General features: G+C 45.2%; 1 long non-coding RNA gene across 1 annotated transcript in view; it reads right to left on the reverse strand.

The window, feature by feature from the left end:
- The window catches only part of LOC126251809 (uncharacterized), a 781,546-nt gene that overhangs the window by 489,447 nt on the left and 267,008 nt on the right, over nucleotides 1–25,091 (reverse strand). The window contains exon 3 of the long non-coding RNA XR_007545788.1: nucleotides 2,997–3,086. This is a non-coding gene — a long non-coding RNA (uncharacterized LOC126251809). The remainder of the gene's footprint in view (nucleotides 1–2,996; nucleotides 3,087–25,091) is intronic.

Raw genomic sequence — 25,091 nt, forward strand, 5'->3', positions numbered from 1 at the left:
GAGTCGGATCAATAGTAAACCCTTTCCAAAGGAAAGCCGGAATTTCCTATTCCTTTAGTCTGCGAGAGTACATCGCGTCAAACTGGAAATACAACTTGTCGTAACTACTTATGTTGGTGGTAGAGCCGCAGTTGTTTCAAAAGAAACCACCACATTACCGCAATACACAGAATATGCATTTGAACAGGACAATTTTCTATTTCTAATCCATGCTCGAAACATGCTTCATAGAGACAAATACAATTTGAAAGCAAAGACAATCATGCAAGGCTCCTGCGTTTGCTAGCCTAGCTGCTAAGAGTCTAAACGTTTGACATTCTTCAGCTGCAGCCGCTACAGGGCAGCATCTACTGGAGACTTAAAGACTGTTTGTAGTTTCAGCTACTGTGCATACGAGCGAAAAAAAAAACAACAAACAAGGAATAACACTGCAGTGGGCGGAGTTTGTGTAGTACGCATTTCTGCCGCCAGGCGTGTACAGCGCAACTCACTGCCAGTTCAGTGCCGGCTGTGTTGCCGACCTCGCTTGTTCTATTCAACTGCAGTGATTGTTTTTCCTAGCGCTGGTGATTGTTTTTGCTAGCACTGGTTTGTTATTGTTTTGTTTTTTATAATGGCAAGTTTAAGTGAACAGCGTGCAGCTATGAAATTTTGTTTTCTACTCAGTAAAAATGTTGCTGAACCTGTTTTAATGTTGAAAACAGTTTATCAAGATGACGCTATGGTTCAAATGGCTCTGAGCACTATGGGACTTAAAATCTGAGGTCATCAATCCCCTAGAACTTAGAACTACTTAAACCTAACTAACCTAAGGACATCACAAACATCCATGCCCGAGGCAGGATTCGAACCTGCGACCGTAGCGGTCGCTCGGTTCCAGACTGAAGCGCCTAGAACCGCTCGGCCACACCAGCCGGCGATGACGCTATGGGAAAAACTCCTGTACGAATGGTTGCTCCGTTTAAAAATGGCGGTATGTCGTTCTGGACGTCCATCAGCTGCCCGAATCGACGAAAATATTGCAAAAATTCGAGAGCTTGTGCTCACAGACTGTCGACAGACAACTGATCAACTGCCAGGGATTATTGGGTTATCTTGGAGCTCGGTTCAGCCCGATTTGTGGCAGACAGGAGAGTGTTTCTTCCACCACGATAACGCACCTGCACACACAGCCATCTCTGTTAAGACAGTTTTTGCCTAAAAATGGCATGGTTCCACTGCCCCACAAACCTAACTCGTCAGACCTGGTTCCGTGCGACTTTCTCTTATTTGCAAGCATGAAGAGGGACATGAAAGGACACCGACTTGACGGCACTGCAGTAGTCAAGAAATAAAAAGAGGGAGGAGCTGTCAGCAATTTCTAAAGATGACTACAAAACATGTTTCGAACCGGTGGGACAAATCTATTGTCATGGAAAGTATTTTGAAGAAGATAAAGTTGCTTTGTAAACAGTTTGAAAATATACAGCTTTTAAAAAGTAATTCCTGTTTGTTTGGTACCTCCTCGCATGCGACGAAATGAGAATATCCTAGGCGGCTTCAAACGCAACCAGATCGTCTGAAAGGGTTAAACTCTTTGGCTATCCCTGCACGATTCACAACCAGACCCAAACTTCTACGAGTCACTCCAAAAGAAATGCACTTTTTTTTAAAAAAAATCCATCTTTTATTCTACATGTTTGAAAGTTTTACAGTGTGTAGATACATCCTCTAGGAACAATATTTTCATTTCTCCACATAATTTCCATCCCTCTCAACTGCCTTACGCTATCTTGGAACCAGCGCCTGTATACCCTCACGGTAAAATTCTGGACGAACCTATTGGAGCCACTGTTTGGCAGCGTTCACAAGCGAGTCATCATCTTCGAACCTTGATCCACGATGAGTGTCTTTCAGTTTCCCAAAGAGATGATAGTCAGGACTGTAAGGCGGATGTTTCAGTGTTGTCCATCCGAGTTTTGCGATCGCTGCCATGGTTTTTTGGCTGAGATGTGGCCGTGCATTGACGTGCAACAGCAAAACATCCTGCTTTTGCCGATGTGGTCGAACACGACTCAGTGGAGCTTGATGTTTCTTAAGTGTCGTCACATACGCATCACAATTTATGGTGGTTCCACTTGGCATGATCCACCATTCTCGTACCGTTCCAAAAGTTCGCTGCATACCGTTTTTCTTGTTTCTTTGTGAGTCACTGTCAACATCCTAGGAACCTACCTGGCACAAACCTTTTTTAACGCCAACACTTCAGTAGTCTGCAAACACTTCCTTCCCCTATCCCAACGTAGCATGACAATTCGTTCACTGTGATGCGTCTGTCAACAGTCACCAATTCGTTAACTCTCTGCACATTGTCTGGAGTGTGTGCAGTACGGGGCCTGCCGCTGCGAGGACAATCCTCAATATTGCCGTGCCCGCTTTCATCACGTAACCTGCTTGCCCACCGACTAACTGCACTGCGATCGACAGCAGCATCTCCATACACCTTTTTCAGCCTCTTGTGGATGTTTCTAACTGTCTCGTTTTCACAGCACAGGAATTCTATGACAGCACGTTGCTTCTGACGAACGTCAAGTGTAGCAGCCATCATGAAGACATGCTGTGACGGCGCCACTCACGGGAAGAGGTTGAACTAAGTTTGAAAACAAGCGGGAAAGATGTATCTACACACTGTAAAACTTTCACACATGCAGAATGAAAACTGTATTTTTACAAAAATAGTGTGCATTTCTTTTGGAGCGACCCTCGTAATATGTCGTCGTTCATGCGTCAAAACCTGCAGTCGTACACACTATGTAATTCCAGTTCAGATGCGTGACATTTTAACTGAAAGTCTCTGCCTAGAATCGGTGGATAATACGATATAGCAGTGCCTGTGTTGTTAAGACTTGTATGCACGTCCGAAGGAACACTGGATCGTACTTCTTGATCACACAGACGCTGCAGTAACGTAAATGATACACCTGTTGGCCGGGTGTAGTGTGTTGCTGGCTGCCTACCTGTTGAGTGCAGTGTCATGAAGACCGCGACGGCAAAGGTACGGCCGCCGTCGCCGGAGATCGCCAGCTGGTGCTCGTCACGGCTGCCACCTGCGGAAATAAATAAATCCTTTTGAAACAGGCGCGCCGCCCGGATGGCAAGGACAACCACTGGCGGGAAGCTCCAGATGGCGAAGCTGTGTAAAGTGAAAGGCGCGCTCTTACGCCCGTGGTGTAGGCGAGTACGTGTCGGCGGAAGGGCTGAGGGGCGATTTACGACCCCGCCAGCGAGTCCACGGCGAGGCAGCTGCGCGCTCTGCTGTAGGGAGCACCTGTGTCGTGTACTCGTTACGGATCACGATCGTAAACTGCTAGCTGCTGTGCTGCCACTGAGCACCGCTGTCGACTATTATCTCAGTTTCAGAACAGGGTGCAACAAACACCGACAAACTACGGGTGTCTTCAGGACTGGAACACTGGTCTGGAGACGTCATTCAACGATGTTCCCATTATAGGGGAGGTCTCTTGCCTCTTAGTCACTCCTCGGCAGGCCCAACGGTTCGGTTCTGGAGGAGAGTCATCGTTTATTACTGTAAGAACCTTCAACACCGCAGCGTGTCGGCAATCGTTGGTTAATATATTAAAAAACTAGAAACCCGCCTCGATTCCGAAAAAAGCACCTAGTGTTAACCTAGGTTTCGGCGTAGGTAACATCTACATCTACATCCATACTCCGCAAGCCACCTGACGGTGTGTGGCGGATAATAGAACCCACCCTACGCCGGTGTGAGGTGGAGGTTACACCATTAAGTTAAGTAGTGGTTTAGACTTTGATATATATGTACTATTGTGTTTGCCTTTTTCTCGTTTATAAATGTATAGCTATGGTGTTCTTTTAATCATTGGCAAAGGTCTTCTTAGGCACTTGTGGGTTTTATTGTGCTGAAGAAGGTGTAGTTATCTACGCCGAAACCTAGGTTAACACTAGGTGCTTTTTTCGCAATCGAGGCGGGTTTCTAGTTTTTTTAATAAGTTTATTACTGTCTCCGTATTCCCCACTCTCTCCCTAAATGTAACTTCCCATCACCCTCACTTTTAACGTGCCACAAATGCGTACAAACTTAATAACAATAACAACAATGAAATATACAACACACTGTAATGTAATCCGTGCGTGCAGCCGTAAATCTGGGACCCATCCCCACAGCCAAGATGGGGCCATATGGTATGGTATCCTCCACCCACAAAGAAAGTTTCGGTTCGAAATTGTGAGGGCTTGCATGGGTGTCAAATCGGTGAATGAACAGCGAATGAAGTGCTCTAGTGCCCCAGTCTGGCCAGTAAGTTCCTTCTAGAATGTTGGAAAGTGTTGTAGAATGTTGCAGAATGTTACAGAACATTCCAGAAGGTTCGAAAATGTTCCACAATATCATATCATCTTCCAGAATATTTCTGAATCTTCCATAATGAGGTTTCCAGAATATTTGAAAATGCTCCTAGATGTTAAACAATGTTATCGAATGTTCCATTATCTTGTTGTGGCGATATGTTCAAATGGTTCAAATGGCTCTGAGCACTATGGGACTATGGGACTTCTAGGGTCATCAGCCTCCTACAACTTAGAACTACTTAAACGTAACTAACCTAAGGACATCACACACATCCATCCCAGAGGCAGGATTCGAACCTGCGACCGGAGCGGCCGCGCGGTTCCAGACTGTAGCGCCTAGATCCGCTCGGCCACCGTGGCCGGCTTGTCTCATTTTCTTTTCGTCAAATAATGTTTTATCTGTTCACCATGTCTTGCTTCTTTTTTTTTTCAAACCACTTCATACCTGTTGCCTGACAGCTCCGGCCTTCTATAAATCTGCCGGCTGCGATATGTTCCAATTCAGCGAGATATATAAAGGCGATGGCGAGACGGATGCGTCAGTACACACTTCAAAATCGATTAGAGTGGATCAAGGAAAAGTGAAAGTGGTAGGAAAGTGAAACAAATGAAAATGAAAGAGATTTCCTTAAGGAATGAGATTTTCACTCTGCAGCGGAGTGTGCGCTGATATGAAACTCCCTGGCAGATTAAAACTGTGTGCCCGACCGAGATTCGAACTCGGGACCTTTGCCTTTCGCGGGCAAGTGCTCTACCAACTGAGCTACCGAAGCACGACTCACGCCCGGTACTCACAGCTGTACTTCTGCCAGGGAGTTTCAGATTTCCTCAAGGTTGTAAAGTGGAATTTTGGTGTATTAAGATTTAAGAGGATGCCATTATCATGGAGTATGCCAGACCAAGTATTTTTAGCCCATGCACACTGATGACCATCCTACGCATGAATTATGCATGGCATGTGACTTGTATTTTCTACCACTTACGAGGAAGACACATCCACAATATTGCAAGTAGCCACACTGTTTTTGAGAAAATGCTACATTTAGTGCAGTTGTAGAGCTTTTTATATTTTGATTTGCATGTAAACCTGGAGTATTATCGCGTTTACAGAAGGACTTGAGAAGGAGCAAAGCTCAAAACTAGTTAGCAGTGGTTAATAAATCCCTGTTTTAAAACAGCAGCCTGGCACAAGGGTCACACCAAGAGAAATGCACACTATTTTTTTTTAAATCCATCTTTTATTCTACATGTTTGAAAGTTTTGCAGTGTGTAGATACATCCTTTAGGAACAATATTTTCATTTCCCCGCATAATTTCCATTCCTCTCAACTGCCTTACGCCATCTTGGACCCAGCGCCTGTATACCTGCACGGTAAAATTCTGGACCAACCTGTTGGAGCCACTGTTTGGCAGCGTGCACAAGGGAGTCATCATCTTCAAACCTTATTCCACGAAGAGAGTCTGTCAGTTTCCCAAAGAGATGATAGTCACATGGAGCCAGGTCAGGACTACAAGGCGGTTGTTGTCCATCCGATTTTTGTGATCGATTCCATGGTATTTTGACTGACAGGTAGCCGTGCGTGCTACAGCAAAACATCCTGCTTTTGCCGATGAAGTCGAACACAACTCAGTCGAGCTTGAAGTTTCTTCAGTGTCGTCACATATGCATCAGAATTTACGGTGGTTCCACGTGGCATGATGTCCACAAGCAAGAGTCCTTCGGAATCGAATAACATTGTAGCCATAACCTTTCTAGCAGGTGTGATTTTGAATTTTTTTTTCTTGGGTGAATTTGCATGATGCCACTCCACTTCGTCTCTGGTGAAAAATGATGGAGCCATGTTTCATCACCTATCACAATTCTTCGAAGAAATTCATCTCCACCATTCTCATACTGTTCCAAAGGTCGCAGTATACCGTTTTTCTTGTTTCTTTGTGAGCCCCTGTCAACATCCTGGGAACCCACCTGGCACAAACCTTTTTTTAGCGCCAACACTTTCAGTATTCTGCAAACACTTCCTTCCCCTATCCCAACGTAGCATGACAATTCGTTCACTGTGATGCGTCTGTCAACAGTCACCAATTCGTTAACTCTCTGCACATTGTCTGGAGTGTGTGCAGTACGAGGCCTGCCGCTGCGAGGACAACCCTCAATATTGCCGTGCCCGCTTTCATCAAGTAACCTGCTTGCCCACCGACTAACTGTATTGCGATCGACAGCAGCATCTCCATACACCTTTTTCAACCTCTTGTGGATGTTTCCCACTGTCTCGTTTTCACAGCACAGGAATTCTATGACAGCACGTTGCTTCTGACGAACGTCAATTGTAGCAGCCATCTTGAAGACATGCTGTGACGGCGCCACTCACGGCAACAGGTTGAACTAAGTTTGAAAACAAGCGGGAAGGATGGATCTACACACCGTAAAACTTTCACACATGCAGAATGAAAACTGTATTTTTACAAAAACAGTGTGCATTTCTTTTGGAGTGACCCTCGTAGAAACTGTATCATTCTTCAAATTTTGCTCCATTATTATCGAGGTATCGATAGTATCGATATAAAACTAATATCGAATGCGGTTGGAACGTCGCAAATAAAATACCCCTAAAGATCACGAGTCACAGCGGCGCAGTGGGGGAAGTGGTCGTCGCCAGTCCGCGGGAGACATTCCGCGCGTCGCATGCCGACTTCCAATAGCTCACTCCGGAGCCGCCGAGGATTTGTCTCCATTGTTTCCTGCCGAGAAGCGAGCAGAGGGCGATGTCGATAGGGGCCCGCGGCGAGATAAGCGGGGCACTGTTGCCGCGGCGACGACACAGGCTCGGCCCGTTTCTATTCCGCGGCTAACAATAGTCCCTCGGCACCGGATTCCGCCGCGACTCCCACCCCCACCTCCAGCCTCTTTCCTCTTCCCCTCCCTCGTGTCACCAGCCTTTACGCTACCCCGCCCCCTACAACTCTGTCCAAGACAACACCCGCCAACCGCGCAGGTGAGTCACGTACTTGTACTGGCCGTGACGTAATACACCGTCTCTACGATGACACACGCATCTAACTTTCCGCAAGCCAGCTTTCGCACGTACATCCCGGTCAGGGCATCGTGTATTCCTACATGGCCCTCAGCCAATTTACCTACACAGGCTCATCAGGAAAGACAGTGCAATTTGTCAGTGTTGTCGTACAGGAACACACCAACTAACACACATTAATGAACTTCTACACGAGCTTTAAAGACATTACGAATGGTGGACAATAGACAATTCCGCTAACACCACTTCCCAGCATGAAGATGACGATTTTGCCAGGATACAGCAATTACAAAGTCCCTACTATCCCGCGCGGCAACGTCGTATGGACGACACAGATAAGCATACCTGGCGTACAGAAACAAGTTAAAGATTTGAAAACAAATAAATCACCACGTCCCGATGGAAACCCAGTCGATTTTTCAACGAGTACTCAACGGCGTTGACCCCTTACCTTGCTTGCATTTATCGTGAATCTCTCGCCCAGCACAAAGTCCCAAGCGACTGGAAAATGCGCAAGTGCCCGCGAGAGGCAAAGATCCCGAGTTCGAGTCTCGGTCCGGCACACAGTTTTAATCCACCAGGAAGTTTCAAATATCAAAGGTATTTTGTAAAATCAAACAAAAAAAATTATTCTGAAAAGTACGTGAATTTTAACAAGGATATTGGTATGGGCACAACTATCCGCTGTTTACTTGTATTCTTGTAAGAAATTACTTGTATTCTTGTAAGGAAAAAAAAATAAAAAAGTTTTCGTGTTGTCTATCTTAAATGACTGCCAAATCAGCAACCAAGTGTTTCACGCCATCTACTACACACTAAACAAAGTGTTAAAAAAGAAGTTTCGATGTGAGTATGTTTTCTTAAGGGTAACGGTAGTGCATCTTTTAATCTATTATTACACTAGGGGGGACCCTGATGTCAGGACAGGCAGAACATAACAAAAAAATTATTGGATTTGGCTCTCATGAAAAGGGCCACAGGCCTCTGGAAAATTAAATAGTAATACTGCTGTAACAAAACGGTGTTTAATTTATGAACGAATATTACAATAAATTTCATTCCTGTAGTTTCCCCCACCTCCCACCCTGTTAACGATACGTTAGATACGGAGCTATGTGGGCAAACAAAGAGAAATCAGTTGTAATTCTTTTTTCTTCTTTCGGGCCAGCAGCACAATACAGTATATGTCAGATACTGACACGATTATTTGCAAGACGCACCAGAACAGCTGCTTATAATAATCTTTATTAACGACAGACTGTTTGGATTTATCGCCATTGTCACGTGTCTGCGAATTCCATTTTGATGAGATCGTGTGTAAATGTGAATGTCATTTATATTACAGTGACTATATTGTGCTCTACATTTGAAAAATCGAAACCACACTGCTGATACAATCGGAAATAACACTCCAAATCCTGAACAGAAAACCAAAATGTTTTGCAAATAACGCTCTTGAGGAACAGGAAATCTATATACACTAGAGAAAATATCCATAAGAAATATTAAACGAACATACAGAATTCAGACACAAATACTACCTCAAATACTTCATTGAATTGTTAGAAGACGAAAGTGGATAAATCGTGAATAACGTATGCAACAAATAAAGATAATTGTGACAAAATTTAGTTAGTAAAATAATATCGCTGTTCACCTGTGTAATCTTTGTAAAGATATAACGCTGTCAGAGTAGACCTGTCAAACTATAATTAACGTAGTATTTTCAATACTTTTAAGTCATTTACCGTCTAACCAACACGTTTACAGTTATAAGACAGTTCACTAACGACATAATATGGCCGCCACATTATTCTAGACGTGAGCACAACATAGTCACTTTAATATACATGAAATTCACGATTATACATGTTCTAACCAAAAATATATTCATAGGCACTTAACAATGTCGATAAATGCCGAAGTTCAAAAATGTGTGTGAAATCTTATGGGAGTTAACTGCTAAGGTCATCAGTCCCTAAGCTTACACACTACTTAACCTAAATTATCCTAAGGACAAACACACACACACCCATGCCCGAGGAAGGACTCGAACCTCCGCCGGGACCAGCCGCACAGTCCAGGACTGCAGCGCCTCAGACCGCTCGGCTAATCCAGCGCGGCAATGCCGAGGTAGTCTGTCGTTAAAAAAGATAACTTATTATAAGCAACTGCTCTGGTAAATCTTTCTAACAACTGGAAATGGCCATTTTGAAGGAACCATTCGTCTTGTAAGGATGGTCCGGATACGAACGATGATCCTGCCGCACACAGGTCGTTGGGTCGTAGCCACGGCGCAGCCTCGCTTGGACTACCGCGGTAGCGCAACACAACCTCAACTATCAGATATCTGCTCCGAAGAGTACACAATGAGCAGGTGGAAGCCATCACGCGCGCTCTGTGTATTTTTAGCACGAGAATACAGAGAGGTACAAGAGTCCAGTGCTAGCGAGTCTTCGCCGGCTTTCATGATCGAAAACGGGTAAAGATAGCGCGAGCACGAAACATCACAACACACAGCAGTCTTTTCTATACACTCTGCCGGGCACCTGTTTCTCAAGTACAATGCGTAACAGAAAAAGAAAAAGTGAAGCGCTCAGAACACGTGGCTGGATGTCAGCTAACTTCGTGCACGCCACCAGCGAGTGGGTGATGACTGGAGTTGAGTGCTCTGCGACAGTCACAACGGATGTCAAAATGTTCGTGTTTGGCACTGTTAGCAGGCCTAGTAATTTACGAAGCGTGAATAGCGTCAGATGTTGAGTGATCGTGTGAACGAAACAGAGATGTCGCGTACTCGTACAGGGTAACATTATCTGCACCTGGCAGAATTTGAAAGCTGCCTTATTCAGTGTTTACGCGCGGACAAGGAAAAAAAATTCCAGGATTTCCCGGTTAAAGACACACTTTTTCTCGAGTAAAAATACACTTTTTCCGTGTTAAATGATCGTATACTTTCCCTCGGAACTGTAAAACTTATCGCCGGCCGAGGTGCTGTGCGGTTCTAGGCGCTACAGTCTGGAGCCGAGCGACCGCTACGGTCGCAGGTTCGAATCCTGCCTCGGGCATGGATGTGTGTGATGTCCTTAGGTTAGTTAGGTTTAGTTAGTTCTAAATACTAGGCGACTGATGACCGCAGAAGTTACGTCGCATAGTGCTCAGAGCCCTTTGAACCATTTCTGTAAAACTTATCAATGCTTTGAATGGTTAATGTTTTATAGACTCGCGCAGGACTTCCCGACACTTTAGGTAAGGAACTCCAGGAAAAAAGCGCGTTTCGGAAAGATCTTTGATGTGCAGCAACATGTACGCTGCATGTTTTAAAAATGGCTCTGAGCACTATGGGACTCAACATCTTAGGTCATAAGTCCCCTAGAACTTAGAACTACTTAAACCTAACTAACCTAAGGACATCACACACACCCATGCCCGAGGCAGGATTCGAACCTGCGACCGTAGCAGTCCCGCGGTTCCGGACTGCAGCGCCAGAACCGCTAGACCACCGCGGCCGGCATGCATGTTTTAGTATTACGATATGCTGCATATTTTCGTGTTATAAAAGTATATATTCGAATTCTACCGAACACAGCACGTTAGTTTCCGAAGCACTGATATCGAGATTGCGAAGCGCTTTTGTGAGCTTATCACGGCTCATGTCATGTGATCTCGCCAGCTAACAAATTACATCAAAATAGGATTGCAGCTCACACACAGGCTACAACCAGAGCTCCAAGGGACAAAAACCATACAAGAACAATAAGCCGTGAACTTAAAGCCCTTTAAGACAAACAGCACATCTTTGGATCAATATTTTTCCAAATTTATCACTACTGAAATCAGAAAAGCGCTGAAGAACATCAAGGCGGGAAAGGAAACCGGACCGGATGGAATACACCCAGAATTCGTTCTACATTATGGAAAATTTGCCAAGAAATGGCTTGCACAGTTTTATAAAATTGTAATGACAACAGGAGCATACCACAGAAAATTAAGAAGTCCGACATCATCGCACTGCTCAGTGTCATATATAAGCTGTTCGAGAGACTCCAATATAACAGACTGAGCCCAAAAATCCTGAAATCAATCCCAAACGAGCAAGTAGGATTCCGACCCAATAGAAACTGCACTGACCGAGTGTTTCCCTGACTATATAGAGGCAGGCTGTCAGAAACAGCAAAAAACAATTGCGTTCACAGATCTGAGCGCAGCCTATGGCACTGTCTGGAGACAGGGGCTGTTGTACAAACTAATTCAAATAATTCTATGCAGCTATACTATCAGTCTGATCGATAAAATGTTTGCTGGGAGACATTTTGAAGTGTTTATCGGAGAAAGAAAGAGCTCCAGCAAGGTACTCAACAGCGGGCTACCACAGGGCTCAGTCCTTGCACCACTGTTGCTCGATCTTTACATCTCTGACATTTCGAACACACAACCAAAGAAGTTTGGCTAGGCAGACTGGGCCCCAGCTGCGCAACACGGATCATTTGAGGCCACTGAACACATCCTGTGCTCCGATCTAGAGCCACGGTGTGGCTAGTCTCGCAAGAAGAGAGCTCAATGTTATCTTTGAAGCGAAATGCCTTAACCATAACAACTACCCCAAATATCGACGAGTTACACTAGACGGGACGCTCTCTTACAAGGAGCACCTGACAAAGACTGCAGCCAAAATGAGGACAAGGAACACCATCGTCCATAAATTGTGCAGCAATACTTGGGGCTCCACGGCAGATACACTCTGTGCATCAGCAGTTGGGCTTGTCTACTCAGTGGCAGAATACTGCGCTCCAGCATGCATTAATAGCCCGTACACAAACAGAACTGATGTGGTATTAACCACGCGCATCGTCAGCGGAACAATAAAATCTACACCTACCGCCTGGATGTCAACCCTGAGCCACATACCACCGTGAGAGATTCGGCGAAAAAATGCTCTCCTCAGAGGAAACAACAAGGTAATCAATAACCCTCAGCTGCCCATAGATAATGATACAGCTTGTCTGGAGCACAGAAGTGTTAAATCGAGACCCCTACCTCGTGATGACTGGGTGTTGTGTGCTGTCTTTAGGTTAGTTAGGTTTACGTAGTTCTAAGTTCTAGGGGACTGATGACCATATATGTTAAGTCCCATAGTGCTTAGAGCAATTTGAACCATTTTTTTGTTAAATCGAGACGGCCACCACAACTCACTGCTAAAGAGATGAGGACCTCTATAGTCTGGGAGACGAGTCTTTGGCATTGACAGCTCGGTAGCGTCTTTCCGTTGCCTAGCGACCGCAGGCAGGCAGCCAATGACGGCCTGACTTTGAGCGGGTAGCAAGGGTCACGTTGCCGCTCTGAAACCCGGTCGCGCGCGCTTATGAAACTTCGCAGTGTCTCGCGTGCAGGCGGTGCGGTCGTTCGTCGTTTGTCTGAAGTTGAATTCGCAGTTTATTTCGTTTTTGTTGTTTTTAGTGTTTCTTTGTTTATGTTTCGTTGTAAACAATGTCTAGTGCGGCGGGTAGTACCAGCCCAACACAAGAAGTGAAACGGAGGAAGAAAAGTGTGCTACACACCCAGGCCCGTGAATTCGTGTGCTCTGTGAGGGATTACTTTGAGAAAGAAAAGGACAAAGGTGGGCCATTAATTCCTGTTGTTCAGGTTGTGAAGAGAACTGCAGCAGCATTGAAAATAAGTAAGAACACTGTTGTAAAGATAGGGAAAGAACAGTATAGTGTAGATTGTGACGAGAGTGGCACAACAAAGCTGCACACACCAGGAAAGAAGCGACCGAGAAATAATGAGGTGACAGCTTTGGACGATTTTCAGAAAGACGCTATTCGTCGTCATATATACAGCTATTATAAGAGAAGGGAACATCCCACTCTATCTAAATTACTGGTGTCGCTTCAGAAAGACGATCGTTTTAAAAGGGAGCAAATTTTCATTGCGTACAGTGTTGAAAGACATAGGCTTCAGCTATTCACTGTTTAACAGACGCAAAATATTAATGGAAAGGACAGATGTAGTTGCATGGCGGTGCAGATTTCTGCGCAGTATCATGGGTGTGGAATTCGAAAGTATAGTGTGGTTAGATGAAACTTGGGTCAATGCCAGCCATTCTTTACGTAGAGGCTGGAATGATGGAACGCCCGAGGGGACAATGGCAGCGCCTGTTGGCAAAGGAGGGCATCGAAAGGTTTTGTGCCAAACTGCTTGAAAATGTTTCGGTCAAAAAAGACGGGAGATTACCATGAAGAAATGAACAGTGTAGTATTTCAAGAATGGTTCGAGACATCGCTTATGACGAATCTGACAAGTCCATCAGTGATTGTTATGGACAATGCGCCTTATCATTCCGTTGTTCACGATAAGGCACCAACCTTGGCAACAAAAAAAGACGATATCATTCAGTGGTTGAAACGGCGAAAAGTAGATTTCAGAGAAGATTTAAGGAAGGCGGAACTGCTCGAAATTGTGGCAGAAAAGAAACCCCAATTTCCAACATATGTAATTGACGAGATTGCTAAAAGGCACGGGCATGAAATCGTTCGGCTTCCTCCATACCACTGTCACTTCAATGCAATTGAAGGAGTGTGGGTGCAGATAAAAAATTACATTGCTGCAAACAATAAAAAATTCACGATCTCTGAAGTGGAAACTCTCCTTCCAGCAGCTATCAATAAAGTGACAAGCGAGACGTGGGCTAAAATTGTAAACAGCACCGCAAGTGCCATCAGAGAGGCGGCCAAAACCGAAGGGGTTGTGGAAGAATGCATCGAACATTTAATTATACATCTGGGAGAGAGCAGTGATAGTTCGAGTAGTGCTGAGGAAGACAATGTCAAATCAGATTCTGACAGTGATGTGAGTGGTGTTTTTCCATTACAGTAACTAGAACGTATTCAGGAATGTAAGGAGGGAGTTTGCTATCGATCTACAACCAGATCATCATATTGTGAGTACTTTCTTCAGATTATAACTCTTAATACACTGAGCAATTATTCTGTAGCTTGTAGCAGAACAAATTAATAATGCTAATACTTAACAATGGAAACCAAAACTGCTAACGTTCAACAACTTGCGAAAATAGTTTTCATTTCAGTTGTGAAGTTTAACAAATAACTTTATTATGCTTCAGCATCTTAGACACTTGTACTAAATAGCTCTTATCAGTTTTCGAGTTAATATATTTCAAGTATCAACTTTAAATAAATTCACGCGTACCAATACGACTTGTACTTTGTCTCGCTTTTATTTCTGCTGCTAGAGAATGCGTGTAGCAGACAGGGCGCCGCGTGCTGAGAGCCACGTTCGGCAACAGCGCCGTCTGCCCGCCGGAACTGTCAGTACCAATCACTCGTCTCACGGACTATAACTTTGACATCCACAATCTCCGGAAGGAAACAATACTGGCGAGGGCACTGCCCACCGAAATGCCAAAGCTTAATCATAAATGAGAAGTCGCCCCGCTTAAATCAGTAGCGCAAAGTGTGGACAACTTTAAACCGCATACGCACTGGCCACAGAAGTGCTGACGCCCTCTACAAATGGGAAAAGATACCAACTCCAAAGTGTGACTGCGGTACTCAAACAATCCAGCATATACGAGGCCTGTTCATAATATTTTTACGGTCATAATTTCTCGCGCTAAAACTTAATCTTATGATATTCTGTTAGCTTAATGTGCAACAAACACGCCGTAGTAGTTTCATTGTTGGGACTCCTGGTTGCCGCCTGTGAGAGGCCGACAAGGTCAGACATGTTCAGTATCGCCTATCGCTGCTATGGAGGTAACACGCGAGGAACAATATGCGCCTTAGAAACTCTGCTTTCCTCTCAACAAATCTTCAGCTGACGCCTACCCAATAGTACAGGAGGCCTATGGCGAGTCTGTTCTCACCCAGAGAACATCTCGAAGGTGGTTTAAAATGTCTAAAGACGGGACAATCAATTTCAAAGGAAGGTGGACCCGGTGCTCAAGTTACTGCTCATACGCAAGAAAACAACATTGTGAGAGAGGATCGACGAATTACCTTAAGACCACTTTCTAAAATACTGAATATCTAATGGGGTGCCACCCACACGTTGGTCACAGAAAAATTACACATGACACGTGTTTGTGCGCGATGTTGATTCCCGAACAAAAGGACACTCGCGTGCAGGTCTGCATGCAGTTTAAGTTGATGTTAGAGGAAGATCCGGAGATCACTGCTGAAGAAACTTGGCTACATCATTTTTATCGTGAGAGCAAACAGTAAAGCTCACTGTGGAAACCTCCTTCATCACCAACCCCCAAAAGAGCAAAAGTGGTTGCTTCTACAGAGAAAGTTATGGACATCTCATTCTTTAATATTTATGGAGTGGTTTATGAGCATCATGTACCTGTACACACGTCAGTAACTGGAAAATACTACAGGGATGTCCTGAAAACATTGCAAGTCCATATCAGGCGCAAAAGGCCACATTCCTGTGAAGCAGGCTGGATGCTGCAACACGATAATGTGCGGCCGCATACTTCCAACCTTGTTGCTGAATATCTTGCAGCGCCGGCCGGAGTGGCCGAACGGTTCTAGGCGCTTCAGTCTGGAACCGCGCAACCGCTACGGTCGGAGGTTCGAATCCTGCCTAGGGCATGGATGTGTGTGATGTCCTTAGGTTAGTTAGGTTTAATTAGTTCTAAGTTCTAGGCGACTGATGACCTCAGAAGTTAAATCGCATAGATCTCAGAGCCATTTGAACCATTTTGCAGCATGTATTTCGGGAAACGCTGGGACAAGTGCATCGCATTCATGGGAGACTACTTTGAGAAGGGCCATCAAAATTATGAGGGTGCGTAAAGGTATGTTGTCAAAAAATCATTCTTTACTGAACAGCCCTCGTAGTAGGAGAACGCCCAGTTCAAGCTTACAAGGGAACCTTCATCGACTTCCTAGCCAGAAGAGGCTATCAATTATAAACAATGCTTGGATGTCAATTGGTAATTAAATTGTATGGAAAATGCGTAAGAACAGCGCTGTATGCCATACAATAAATAAATAAATAAATCTGTGAGGCGGGGAAGTCAGGAGCAAAATAGTGTACTGTGTGTGAAAACTGTAATAAGTGTGGCTTCAGGCAGGTTGAGCAACGTGGCTGGTAGAGGCAGTTAGATGGAGAAAATACTGAAACGCCCGGTGCGTCACTTCAGTGAGCAGCTATCCTTTACAGTACCAGGCAGCGTGAGTCAGGCGTGAGTAAAGGCGTCGTTAGCCGGCAGTCGTCCCCCGTCTGCCAAAACCGCAGCGCAGCAAAGCGACGTGGGCAGCGCGTCGCAGCTTGTCCATCCAGCCAGACAGCCCACACAACTCGCCGGCCAGCCTGTCTCAAAGGGCGAGATCCGTGCGCCGCCACGCTTCGACCAATCTGCGTGCTAACCGCGAAGGCCCGTACAATAAGGCTGGCCCTCCCGTGTGAATTACACTGTGTGTCCCACTTTCGTTACGACTGTGGCTACGAAACATAAAAGACACGGATTATTCCATACCTTATCAATCCACCAACAATCATCGGTAGCACCACACCTCTCGTTCTCTTCTGATCAGGTTTTCACACAGTCCATCTTTCACTACAATACAGTGCTGGGCTTCAAATGTACTCTCTCAAAAATATCTTCCTAAAATTGAGGCCTATGATCGATTCTACACTACTGGCCATTAAAATTGCTACACCAAGAAGATATGCAGATGATAAACTGCTATTCATTGGACAAATATATTATACTAGAACTGACATGTGATTACATTTTCATGCAATTAGGGTACATAGATCCTAAGAAATCAGTACCCAGAACAACCACCTCTGGCCGTCATAACGGCCTTGATACACCTGGGCATTGAGTCAAACACAGCTTGGATGGCGTGTACGGGTACAGCTGCCCATGCAGCTTCAACACGATACCACAGTTCATCAAGAGTAGTAACTGGCGTATTGTGACGAGCCAGTTGCTCGGCCACCATTGACCAGACGTTTTCAGTTGGTGAGAGATCTGGACAATGTGCTGGCCAGGGCAGCAGTCGAACATTATCTGTATCCAGAAACGCCCATACAGGACCTGCAACATGCGGTCGTGGCTTATCCTGCTGAAATGTAGGGTTTCGCAGGGTTCGAATGAAGGGGAGAGCCACAGGTCGGAACACATCTGAAATGTAACGTCCACTGTTCAAAGTGCCGTCAATGCGAACAAGAGGTGACCGAGACGTGTAACCAATGGCACCCCATACCATCACGCCGGGCGATACGCCAATATGGCGATGACGAATACACGCTTCCAATGTGCGTTCAACGCGATGTCGCCAAACACGGATGCGACCATAATGATGCTGTAAACAGAACCCGGATTCATCCGAAAAAATGACGTTTTGCCATTCGTGCACCCAGGTACGTCGTTGAGTACACCATCGCAGGCGCTCCTGTATGTGATGCAGCATCAAGGGTAACCGCAGCCATGGTCTCCGAGATGACAGTCCATGCTGCTGCAAACATCGTCGAACTGTTCGTGGAGATGGTTGTTGTATTGTAAACGTCCCCATCTGTTGACTGAGGGATCGAGACGTGGCTGCACGATCCGTTACAGCCATGCGAATAAGATGCCTGTCATCTCGACTGCTAGTGATACGAGGCCGTTGGGATCCAGCACGGCGTTCCGTATTACCCTCCTGAATCCGCCGATTCCATATTCTGCTAACAGTCATTGGATCTCGACCAACCTGAGCAGCAATGTCGCGATACGATAAAGCGCAATCGCGATAGGCTACAATCCGACCTTTATCAGAATCGGAAACGTGATGGTACGCATTTCTCCTCCTTACACGAGGCATCACAGCAACGTTTCACCAGCAACGTCGGTCAACTGCTGTTTGCGTATGAGAAATCGGTTGGAAACTTTCCTCGTGTCAGCACGTTGTAGGTGTCGCCACCGGCGCCAACCTTGTGTGAATGCTCTGATAAGCTAATGATTTGCATATCACAGCATCTTCTTCCTGTGGGTTAAATTTCGCGTTTGTAGCACGTCACCTTCGTTGTGTAGCAATTTTAATGGCCAGTACTGTAGTACTCGTAACGTTCTCTTGGCAAGGAATGCCCTTTCTGCCAGTGCTAATCTGCTTTTGATGTCGTCCTTGCTCCGTCCGTCATGAGTTGCTTTGCCGCCTAGGTAGCAAAATTTCTGAACTTCATCCACTTCGTAACTACCCATCCTGACGTTGTTCCTCACAGTTCTCTTTTCTGCTACTTCTCATTACTTTCCTCTTTTTCTATTTTGTGCTGCACGGACTGACTTCTCGATTATGTCGCAGAAATGTTCGATAGGATTCATGTCGGCCGATCTGGGTGCCCAAATTATTCGCTCGAATTGTTCATTATGTCCTACTCTTCGCTTGAACGTCCTCTTCTGGAGTATTGCTGTGCGGTATGGGATTCGGATCAGACAGCATTGAAGGAGGGCATCGAAAAAATTTAAAGAAGCACAGCTAGTTTTATATTATCGCGAAATAAGAAATATAGCGCCACGGATAAAATACACGAACTGGGGTAGCAGTCATAAAAAAAAAAGTTTTTTACCCCTGCGATAGAACCCTGTCATGAAATTTCGTCACCAACTTTCACCTCGGAGTGTGAAAGTATTTCGTTGGCGCTCATCTACATTGAGAGAAACGATCATCATACTAACATACGAAAAATGTGAGCTCACTCTGAAAGATCTAAGTGTTCGTTTTCCCGCGTGCTGTTGCAATGTGGAACGGTAGAGAAATAATTTAAAGGTGATTTGATGAATACTCTGCCAGGCACTTACTATGATTTGCATGTAGTGTGATCATGTAGTTTAGATGTCAGTGGAGGATGCCTAGCTAGTATTAGAATTTACAGATCCGCACAGTGAAAGACAGATGAGTGGTAAGTTTCACGTCTTGTCAATTCGGCGGCGCCGGCTAACCGCGCGTTTTAACTACAAAATTTATAAAAAGTACGGAACAGATGAAGCGCTTTTTAACTTGTGACATCCAGACAAAATAGAATGGAAAGCTAAGACAGAATTTTTTGTTTTAGAGTGTGACCACACATCCTCTATCGCGGCTTGCTGAAAAGCTGCCTTAATGTTTCCAGATGTAGAGGTGGATGGCTGTAGCCGTGATTGTGGACATGAAGTCGTTTGCAGCATGTTCCATCTGCCCATCAAGTCAGTTAGTAGCATGCACTTTGCCCCTTGCTCACCCCCCATCCTAATCCCAACAAGTTATTTAAAAAAAAAAAAAAAAAGGACGAACGACTTTTATGATCAAATCTACGGCGAGGCCCTAGATTTCATCATACACTCCTGGAAATTGAAATAAGAACACCGTGAATTCATTGTCCCAGGAAGGGGAAACTTTATTGACACATTCCTGGGGTCAGATACATCACATGATCACACTGACAGAACCACAGGCACATAGACACAGGCAACAGAGCATGCACAATGTCGGCACTAGTACAGTGTATATCCACCTTTCGCAGCAATGCAGGCTGCTATTCTCCCATGAAGACGATCGTAGAGATGCTGGATGTAGTCCTGTGGAACGGCTTGCCATGCCATTTCCACCTGGCGCCTCAGTTGGACCAGCGTTCGTGCTGGACGTGCAGACCGCGTGAGACGACGCTTCATCCAGTCCCAAACATGCTCAATGGGGGACAGATCCGGAGATCTTGCTGGCCAGGGTAGTTGACTTACACCTTCTAGAGCACGTTGGGTGACACGGGATACATGCGGACGTGCATTGTCCTGTTGGAACAGCAGGTGCCCTTGCCGGTCTAGGAATGGTAGAACGATGGGTTCGATGACGGTTTGGATGTACCGTGCACTATTCAGTGTCCCCTCGACGATCACCAGTGGTGTACGGCCAGTGTAGGAGATCGCTCCCCACACCATGATGCCGGGTGTTGACCCTGTGTGCCTCGGTCGTATGCAGTCCTGATTGTGGCGCTCACCTGCACGGCGCCAAACACGCATACGACCATCATTGGCACCAAGGCAGAAGCGACTCTCATCGCTGAAGACGACACGTCTCCATTCGTCCCTCCATTCACGCCTGTCGCGACACCACTGGAGGCGGGCTGCACGATGTTGGGGCGTGAGCGGAAGACGGCCTAACGGTGTGCGGGACCGTAGCCCAGCTTCATGGAGACGGTTGCGAATGGTCCTCGCCGATACCCCAGGAGCAACAGTGTCCCTAATTTGCTGGGAAGTGGCGGTGCGGTCCCCTACGGCACTGCGTAGGATCCTACGGTCTTGGCGTGCATCCGTGCGTCGCTGCGGTCCGGTCCCAGGTCGACGGGCACGTGCACCTTCCGCCGACCACTGGCGACAACATCGATGTACTGTGGAGACCTCACGCCCCACGTGTTGAGCAATTCGGCGGTACGTCCACCCGGCCTCCCGCATGCCCACTATACGCCCTCGCTCAAAGTCCGTCAACTGCACATACGGTTCACGTCCACGCTGTCGCGGCATGCTACCAGTGTTAAAGACTGCGATGGAGCTCCGTATGCCACGGCAAACTGGCTGACACTGACGGCGGCGGTGCACAAATGCTGCGCAGCTAGCGCCATTCGACGGCCAACACCGCGGTTCCTGGTGTGTCCGCTGTGCCGTGCGTGTGATCATTGCTTGTACAGCCCTCTCGCAGTGTCCGGAGCAAGTATGGTGGGTCTGACACACCGGTGTCAATGTGTTCTTTTTTCCATTTCCAGGAGTGTATTTATTTGACGACAGGCAAGATTTGACAAAATTCCCTATTACACCACCAAATTTCTTTGACATAAATATTTGACATATGAACTTTGACAATAACAATGGGCTCAAACGGCTCTGAGCACTATGGGACTTAACATCTGAGGTCATCAGTGCCCAGGACTTAGAAATACTTAAACCTAACTAACCTAAGGACATCACGCACATCCATGCCCGAGGCAGGATTCTAACCTGCGACCGTCGCAGTCGCGCGGCTCGAGACTGAAGCGCCTAGAACCGCTCGGCCACAGCGGCCGGCCAACTCTGACAAAGAAATATTATAGCGTAATACCAGCCTACAGTTGCCCGCTGGCAGATAGCTTAGAGAACGTGCTTCTGCCTTTCACACGGGGGGGTGGGGGGGGGGCTGCGTCACTATTTCTTGTCACCCAGGGCACCACAGTGTTGAACTCGTTTGTAAGAAAAAGCACACGTCAATCTGCAGTAGTGTCCCCACGTTTCCCAACTTGTGGGGGACGTTGCACCTCGCCCGCGAAACCAATTGTAAATCAGTGTAAACCAGGCTTGTTCAGCCATCTGCTCGTGCGAGCTGGCTCGCGCTCAGGCATCAGCAGTGAGCAATCGGCCAGCTCACAGAGACCAGCCCCCCATTTACGATATTTCCGAACTGGAGCAAAAACTTGATAGTGGCGCCCCCCCCCCCTCCCCTCGAGCGTTTGTGATAGGACGTAAAATTTTTTAAATAAATCGGTTTTGCAAAAATGTGTTATTTTGTAGCGCATATGTTTCTGAAGAGTTCGATACATAAAACGTATATGTTCGGGGAAATGTAAGACATGTTATTTGGTCTTAAGTAAGCCAAAGTGCAGTGCCACGCATCTTCACGCAGCATTCTTCTATCGCGCGTCACTGTATTCCGCCCTGTGGAATTCAAACGCGTCTGTTTTATAATGGAAGCCATCAAATCTATATTCAGGACAGTGCAAACTGAAATGTCCTGTGGTGCCTCTCCTGCTTCCAGACGGTTTGGCATCCTACCCCCTTAAAAAAGCTCATAAATTAGTACTGGGTGGGATTATTTCTAACCGGGAGAATAGGAACTCTTCTGAAAATTTGCATTGTTTGTTGCCTGTTAGCTAATAACTTTCTCTTTTGTGTGGCCTAAAATTAAATATAGGAAACATAAAAGCAGTAAAGACAAGAGACAAGCAAGACAGTACGTATTTCTTCAGTCCTTAGGTCCCAGGGTTTTTTTTTTTTTTCCTCCAATCTTGCTACAGCTGTACATAGAGTGCTTTCCTTTCTGCCAAAGAATCTGTTACCTTATCAAAGTTCGCCAAAAGTTTTCCTACATGAAAAATCAAAATGTCGTTGTCCAATACTGAAAGAGTCGTTAATACGAATAGTACCAAGACTGGTGTGGTTTCTCGATTTGATTACGTCTATTTTGTCACTGTCTGTTGCATTAAAGGAAGTAGGCCATCTAATGTTGCAGCAGTTGTAACACACGCCATATAAGCGAGACTGTTTTGGCACAACTGGTCATTTCTATATACCGTATTTACTCGAATCTAAGCCGCACCTGAAAAATGAGACTCGAAATAAAGGAAAACAAAAATTCCCGAATCTAAGCCGCACCTGAAATTTGAGACTCGAAATTCAAGGGGAGAGAAAAGTTTTAGGCCGCACCTCCAAATCGAATCAAAGTTGGTCCATTGTAATATGAGAGACAATTTAGGTCGAATGAAAGACGATACAGCTACAGTAGTTTGGTTCGAGTCGTAAGCTTAGCAGTTAAGCTTTACCAGGTGGCCATTGCTATGCGTCAGGCGCTCCGTCCGTATTTATACGGGTACCCTTCCTTTTTCACGTGCTTCGTCTGGTTTGAATCGATTGCTTATTTTGCTTTGATCTGATAAGTGCCGTTTTCTTTGTTATAGGTGTTTACGTCACTCTAAGCTGAAAATGCATTACTGTACTGTGTCATGCATTGTTTGTCGTACCCTGATACTGCGTGTTTACGGCCTGTCGCCGCTCGCGGCATGACTTGCTTTTGTGCGCGCTACCGCCGCTTAAAAAAAAAGAGGAATCGTCTCATTAGCGAAACAATGGCAAGAGACTGCTATTTGTTGTTACTTACACTGCTGCTTTCTTTGATAATGATCAACAAGAACCAAATGCGTATGATAGAACATGCGTATGATAGAACATGTTCTGAACGAGAGTTTTGCGAAAATTTTCCTCCGTTTGAAAATCTTTGCGGCCGCTTCTTTAGTACATCAAATTCTGCACAGAAATTAGTCATCTTACATTTAAAATCTAGTCAGTTGCCGTGCTTCATTTCTGACTGTATCACTATTAGGCATAAGATTAATACGAATATAAACATGACACGATACGTATATTCTTCCGCGTTTGCTGTTGTCTCACTCTAGTTTCGTAGTTTATTACGCAGACAGGATTTAAATGAGATAGCAACAAACACGAAAGAATACATGGCAAAATGTTTATATTCGTATTATTCTTATGGTGAAGAGAATACTGCATGTGATTCACATTTCATCAGGTTCCTATTAGCAACCATCTCTTCTCACAAGTAGGAAAAAACTCGGAACGTAGAGTTGGCCATATTGACAAACATCCCTAACAGTCTTGCCAGTCGGATTTTCGTAGTACATTGAAATTCTGCTACATTCGAAGATGAACAATACGGAATTTGTATTTACTTCGTTGGATAATGTATGAAAATGCAGTGGTCGAAACTCGGGGCGGAGAAAAAAAAAGCTCGTCTTCTACCTTTTTTTTTAATTTATTTACTGATGCAGAGGTTTTGGCGCCAGTATTTGTCTTTGTGCCCACAAAGCATGCTTGTGTAGCGCTACATATATTCGACGGCAGAAGTTAGTTGTGGCGGCACTTATCAACATTTTTCAGAACTTCCGCTTGCTTTGCACTCGATTCTAAGCCGCAGGCGGTTTTTTGGATTACAAAAACCGGAAAAAAGTGCGGCTTAGATTCGAGTAAATACGGTACATCATTTACATAAATAACACTACAGAATATAATTCAAGAAGAACCAATACCAAATGGCTATTACGCCCATTACAAGCGAAAAGTTTTATTTTAGGAAGTAGTTTCACATTTCATTCATACGCACCATATCTCAAGCACGAGATCGAGAAGTAGTGGTAGTGGCAGTGGTATTACGAAGTTTTTATATAAATTCAGAATCGTCATATTCTTCCATATAATTTGTGTGATGTCCCCATTTCTTCTCCTTCCTTGTTCTAACAAAGAATTTTGTCATCACTAATTCTGTAATTATTCCTACCATTGCCAAAACTTATTCTCCGATTAACTTCACAAATCCTGCCAGAAATAGCGGTTTAGTTATCCCGCGTTTATTCTCCGGTTAGGCGGTAACACGTGTTCGTACAACGCGTTTTCCACGCTATTCCAAGAATTGAACTTACGCTGCAGCCAACCGGGAACTGCACAACTGGCCCTTAGTAGTGTTGCGATTTGGCAAAAATTTTCTGTCAAAATTTCAGTTTCTTGGACACACCGAGAAGATAATATGTAATCTTTCTTACCTGTTATTCCTGATAGATTTTTATTTCCAATCTAGTAGTCTGAATCTACGGATTTCGCTAGTAATTATAACAATGCTGATTATTCGCACACTCAACAAGCCACATAAACAGTGATTGCATTCATCCTTTCGGGTTTATTCGGCTCAGCTCCTACAGCCCCGTCCCCTTTTGTCTGCCGGAAAGTTTCTTACTTGTAGATGCGACAGGGATTGCCCTAGCAGAGACATCACGTACGTTATGCACGTATTCAAAAATCAATTTATGACTCGTTCAGAAATCAACTTAGAATGTGTTCAAAAACCAACAGTGATGTGTTTCAAGTAATCTATAGACTGAGGTGCGCTCGAACAA

Source organism: Schistocerca nitens, chromosome 4, assembly GCF_023898315.1.
Source record: "Schistocerca nitens isolate TAMUIC-IGC-003100 chromosome 4, iqSchNite1.1, whole genome shotgun sequence".
NCBI classification, from domain to species: Eukaryota; Metazoa; Arthropoda; class Insecta; order Orthoptera; family Acrididae; genus Schistocerca; species Schistocerca nitens.